At 48.8% G+C, this 6,000-nt stretch overlaps 1 protein-coding gene across 1 annotated transcript in view; it reads left to right on the top strand.

The window, feature by feature from the left end:
* Positions 1-665: 665 nt before the first annotated feature.
* LPAR3 (lysophosphatidic acid receptor 3) overlaps positions 666-6,000 on the top strand; it is a 74,236-nt gene continuing 68,901 nt past the window's right edge. The window contains exon 1 of the mRNA XM_059899772.1: positions 666-711. The gene's annotated coding sequence lies outside the window, so the exon portion shown is untranslated. The remainder of the gene's footprint in view (positions 712-6,000) is intronic.

The following is a 6,000-nucleotide window of genomic DNA, read 5'->3' as shown; positions in this document are numbered from 1 at the left end:
ATATTTTTTGTTTCCTGTTTCAGTAAAAAGGTGCCCAGGAAGGGTCCCAAGCCAAATGTCTGTGAACACCTGTGGCCTCTGGGGGCTGCCTGCTCCCTCAGATAGCTTTGGAGCTGGAGTTTTAGAGCAAACGGTCAGCCTGGCGGTGAGCTTGCCTCACACGTGGGCTGTACTTCCCTGAAGCCACTTCAAACAAATCTCTCCCCGCAGTGTGAGGAGGGTGAGGAGAGGGACAGGAGGACAGTGATTTAATACGGGGCTCCGAGGTACGGCCCTGTAGGGCCTGTGGGTGCTAGCGGTCCTTTAGTGGGCGCCATCTCCCCCTGGAGGCCGGCCACACTCCTGGGGACCAGTCCCGGGCAGAAGGGCATCAGCAGAAGAGCCCCCGAGCGCCGATCCGGGCCTCGCCGCTGGGGGGCGCTCTCCCGTGGGAAAGATCGGGCAGGGCGGGGAGGGGCGGGGAGGAGCAGGGCGGGACGCGGCCCCTCCGCCCCCTGGGCGTCACCCCTCGCTCTGCCAAGCTCTCCTCGGGTTCCGGGCGGGTCTCAGCGTCCGCTGGAGAAGAGGCGCGCCGCCGCCCGCCCGCTCGCCGCGTCCCCCTCGGCTGCTCGCGCCCGGCCCCCGGTCTCCCTGTCGCGCTCGGCCCCGAGGGCATGCGGCAGCAGCAGGGGTCTCCGCTCCCGGGCTCCGCGGCGCGGGCGAGCGTGAGCGGTGAGTGGGTTCCCGGAGCGGCGGTCGGCCGGGGCGCGTGGGGAGGCTTTTCGGGGTTGCCTGGCGTCCAGCCCGGGCCCCAGACCCATTCCAAGTACCTGGGACGGCCCTCTTTGCGCGGTGTGTGGCGCATCTTGCCCTTTCCGCCTTCTTTTTAAAAATGTTTTTATTTTAGGAGGGAGAAGCAGTCGGGATGCAGAATCCGCGTAGCGCCCGCCCCAGCTGTGGGCTGGTGGGCTGGGCGCAGAGGAGCGCAGAGCCGGGCGCAGGCTCCGCTCTGCTTTTGCACAGGTGCTTCTTTTCCAAACTCGGTTTTACAGCCGTCGATGGTGAACTGAGGTTCTCTCGTGGAGCCTAGGGATATAACATTTTCCAGCCTTCAGTTACTCCCTGTCCGGTGGTGTGTTAGGGAACAGCTCGAACCAAGCAAGGCATTCAGAGATTCGGGAAATGGTTATTACGAACTAACTAGTGACACTGTTGGGGGTTGTGCTTTGAGAGTGACGGTCCCCGCGGTCCCCCTCTCACCACCGCCAGACAAAAGTGCTTTGTTCTGTAGCAGCGTTACTTTATTGCTTTCCTTCAACAAGTTGCGACTACCTAAAATGGCTTAGACATTGCTCAAGCAAGTACTTTGAGGAGTGACTGAGTATTGGAAACAATTGAGTTTTATTAAGGTCGTCATTTAAACTGCCCTCAAAAGCATTTTTAAACTGAGTATTTTCCACGAAGTGTGTTCCTGGTACTTCGTTACTGTCATTGTCGTACACTTCTCCCTCCTTACTTCTTTGCTGCCCTGAGTATTACCTGGCCTTGGAACGTTACTTTAGAAGTTAAGGGCCGCTTAGCTTCTCACGGTTCCTACTTGCTTTTTGTAAGTCGGAGAATAAAGTAAATGCCAAACAGGTGATCTCTTTACAAGTCGCTTATTATTTTATGCACTGCACAGCATGTCATTAATGCATGAACTTTTGTGTTGTTAAGGAGAGTTGTTGGGTTTTCCAGTGAACTACCTATCAGTGGTTGCTCACCCTGCTTCCAGTGAGGAATTGCATCCAACTTTGTGTGGTCTGAGTCCTGTGAATAGAGTTTTCCTCTTTTCTGAACAGAAGTGATATAGTTCGAAACACACAACCTTGGCTCTATTAACACCATGCTTGTCTAAACAAACTGAGCCATTCTAAAAAGACCAGCAAGCAAACCCTACCAGTGAGGTTTATGTACTTGAGATAAGCTTCTGGACTTGTTTCTCGTGCCATGAGACAGTATGACTGTATCATGTAGGGACTGGACATCCAATCATCTGGATGTAACTTATATTGATTGTTACTACCAGGTAACTAGGAAAATACATTATTTTGGCACATTTTCAGGTTTTCTTTTTTTTTTTTGTCTTTAGAATTCAAAACTTTGTAGCTTCGATTAAACAAGAAATAACACATTTCTTTTCTAAATCTGACAAATGCGTAAATAGTAGTTACCAGCCTCTTTATGTTGTTAGATCAGATCTATTTTAGGTATCTGGCTGTTTTACAAGATGTTTGATAGAACAGATCTGCATATGTTTTCTCTGAATGAAGACTGAAATGAAAACACTCCAATATGGGATTATTTTCATGTATGTCCATCAGAGCCTAGTTGAAAATCTACATGCTAATTCTCTCTCATTTTTCCAAAACACACAGGCACAGAGGAACCACTGCACACACAGCATTGTAGCCAGGCAGCAATCAAGGCACACATTCTCAAAGTGGTGCACACATGCCCAAGGCTGGTTGCCTCTCCCCCAAGTTCTTCATCTTGGAGCAGAAATCCACCATAACCTAAGCCCAGCGTCTTACTTCTTTGGGCCGCGGCAGGGGGAAATCACTGTAACTTGAATGGGAATTACTATAACTCAAATTACCCATTAACCATTCTCCGTGGAGTACACATTAGTTCAAAATGCTCTGTGGCCTGTGATTATACCCAGCAGAGTGGTTAAGTCTGATTGCAAGGTTCTATATGGCAGAACCCAGGCCTAAGGTATTATTAATGTGGTGTAAAGAGAAGAGCAGGGCTTTGCAGAGAGATAGGCTTTGTTCCAGGCCAGGTTTCGTGACCTTGGATACTTTGCTTCACCTCTCTAAGCCTTAATTTCCTTGTCTGTAAAAATGAAGATTATATCCACCTCCCAAGATGAAAAGAGAAAGCACTTAGCAGGGTCTCTGATATACAGGAAGTATTCCTTATATGTTGGTTGCCCTCTTTTCCTCCTAGATAAAGTATTGACATTTCTATAAACATGGTGCAAGTGTACATTGTACTGGTGAGAGTGCAAAGATAGATTCCCGAATCCTGGGTGATTTAGAGATGTTCTGCCACTTTCCTTACTTGCTTTCCTCCTCCCTTGCCATGGTCCTTTTGCTCTTCCCTCCATCATTTCTCCTGCAGGTACTGAGCTGCCTCCTGTCTGGCCTTGCTGATCCTTTGTCCCTAATCCTGGACTCTGTGTTTATGTGGAGGAGACCCCTGGAACTTAGTTCTGCCATGGATGGGAGAGATGGAGGTGAGGGGTGCAGAGCTGTCTGCAGAAGCCCTGAGAGTTTGTGCTTTCACAGTGCTGGGTTAGAGAGGCAGTTCGGAGTACAGGGGTCTGGGTTCTAATCCCAGCCCCACTCTTGTGAGCTCTTGTGACCCTGAATAAATCACTTATCATCTCTGAAGCAGTTTTCTCATTCACACGATGGGTATAATAATTCCTTTTCTAGCTACCTGCATGGGTTGTGTTGGGTCCCATTAAATCAGGCATGTGAAAGAGCTTTGTACCTGGTGAGGGCCACATAAATGTTGGATAAAGAGACAGGGCCTCCAGATGTGGGACACCCCAGGCAGGCTGTAGGGGGTGGGAAGATCTCCATGTGGGTGTTTGACGTGCTAAGTGGTCATTGCTGCCGTCTCTCCACACCCCTCTTTCCTACCTTCTGATGGCAGATGAGATTTCAAGGAGGAAATTCTGCCAAAGGTTGAGAAACTGCTCTGTGGGAAATATGAAAGGAAGAGAAATTTCAGGGCTGAGATTACCTAACATTGTGTGATTGAAGGCACAGGGCAAAGATCCAAAGAAGTTTTAATTCCCTCTTAGAATTACCTGTACTGTCTGCTCATCTCAGTTCTTAGTGGACAGAAACATAGAGTTAACTAATCAGCCAGTGAGGCAGAGGAGAGTGGTACTGGCGATCATCAGACGTTGAACTGGGGTGCCCTGTGCCATCCTCACTGGCCTGTGCCTTCTTGCTAACTTGAGTCTCTGAGGTGCACTCTGCAAAGCACTAAACTGACTCAAGGCATCCCCCCACCCCGCCACAAACAATTAAGCTAATTATTTAATTCAATCTGAGAGGTGTGTGTTGCTCTCTGCCTGACCTGCCTCGTGAGCCAGGAGAGTAGTGCCCAGTGAGAGGAAGGTCTGACTTCCTGGATTGTCCCCACCCCCTCTTTCCTCCCCAGACTGATGCCATCATCCTTATTCCTCTTCATCTCCTGGCCTGGCCTCTGCGGCCCCTGACCCCTAGCCTCTTGTCCTGTCTGCCTACTGCCTTGCACTCCATTGCCTGTGCCCCTCCCTGCTCCCATGGACCTTGCCTTCCCTCCTCAGATGTGAATCATTCATATACCTTAGTCCAGGCCAGACTGGGTGTCACTCTGGAAAACAGCCTGCCCAGTATAGCCTGCCTCACCCCTTCCAAACAATGTTAGTCAGTCCCCTAATTACTAATGAGCTAGTCCTGTGTCTTTATTGTTCCCTGGGACATTAGGCTGGAGGACCTACTAGCCCTGGTTTTGACGCAGCCATGTGCAGATTCAGTGGTATCATCAAGTGTGGCTTGGCAGGTGCCGGGGGTGGGTCGGAGGGCACTTTAGCCCCCCCCATAAGTGCCACTAGTTTGCCCAAAGGATCTCCAAACAAACATGCAGTCTAAATAAAAACAGTGTGCTTGCTTTGCAAATGCAGCTTTAAGGCAAGCCCCCTTTCAGTCAGTCTGCCCCCAAACCCCTCCTTTTCAGAAATTCTGGAGCTGTCCCCAGATGGACTCAGACCATGTAAATCAGAGGTGGTCAGTGGAGTCAGTCAGAGGCATTCACTTCCCAAGGAGAGCTAGAAATTTAACGTTAAGGCTCAGAGCCCTTGAGAGTAACTAGTTATTGAAGATCAAAGCAAGGCATCAGGTATAGAACATCACTGAATCATTTGCCTCCTGCCCTGGTTGATTTTTAATAGGCCAGTCCTTTAAATGGGAGCCCTTTCCCTGAACTAAACTGTCACATGGGTCTGGCAAAGAGAAAATAAGTATAACTTTTTTCTATAAAAATGGCATTAGGATTAGTCAGCGTTCTCCAAAGAGATGGAACCAATAGGACATATATAGCTATTTATAAGAGAAGGTTTATTATAAGAATTGGCTCATGGGATCATGGAGGCTGAGAAGTCCTGCGGTCTTGCCATCTGCAAGCTGAAGAACGAGGAAAGCTGGTAGTGTAGTCCAGTCTGAGTCTGAAGGTCTGGGAACAGGAGCTCTGATGTCTGAGGGCAGGAGGAGATGTATATCCCAGCTCAAGCAACCAGGCAAATTTGCTCTTCTTTTGCCTTTTTGCTCTATTCAGTCTCTCAGGGGATTGGATGATACCCAGCCACTGTTGGTGAGGATCATCTTCTTTACTCAATCTACAGATCCAAACGCTAATCTCTTCTGGAAACACCCTCATGGACACACCCAGATAATGATTTACCAGCTACCTGGGCATCCCTTAACCCAGTCAAGTTGGCCCATAAAATTAATTCTTGCACCACCAAACCAGGAAGTTGACACTGGTACAACACTACCGTCCACAGAGCCCATCCATATTTCATCAGTACTTCCCCAAGTGTCTCTTTTGCCTGTCTGATCTAGGATTCATGTTAAATTTATTTGTCATGTCTTTTGTAAAATAGTTCCTCAGACTTTCCCTGTTCCTAAAGTCCTTGCAGTTGTACAGGTCTTTCATTTTGTAGTTGACTCTCAACCTGGGTCTAGCAGGTGTTTCTTCAGAACCAGACTTAGGTCCTATGTTCTTGGCAGGGTACTCTGCTCTTCTCAGCACATCACATTAGAAGGTACACAGTGTCAACTTGGCCACCACTGGAATATTGGCCTTAATCACCTGGTTATGTTGGTGTTTGCCAGATCTCCCCACCTTAAATTCACCATTTTTCCCTTTGAAACTTATTGGTATTTGTGGGGAGGTGTTCTGAGGTTATGCTAATAGCCT

The sequence above is a fragment of the Balaenoptera ricei genome, chromosome 1 (assembly GCF_028023285.1).
Source record: "Balaenoptera ricei isolate mBalRic1 chromosome 1, mBalRic1.hap2, whole genome shotgun sequence".
NCBI lineage: Eukaryota > Metazoa > Chordata > Mammalia > Artiodactyla > Balaenopteridae > Balaenoptera > Balaenoptera ricei.
Note: the sequence above shows the minus strand (reverse complement) of the source record. Positions and strands in the feature narration are given on the sequence as shown.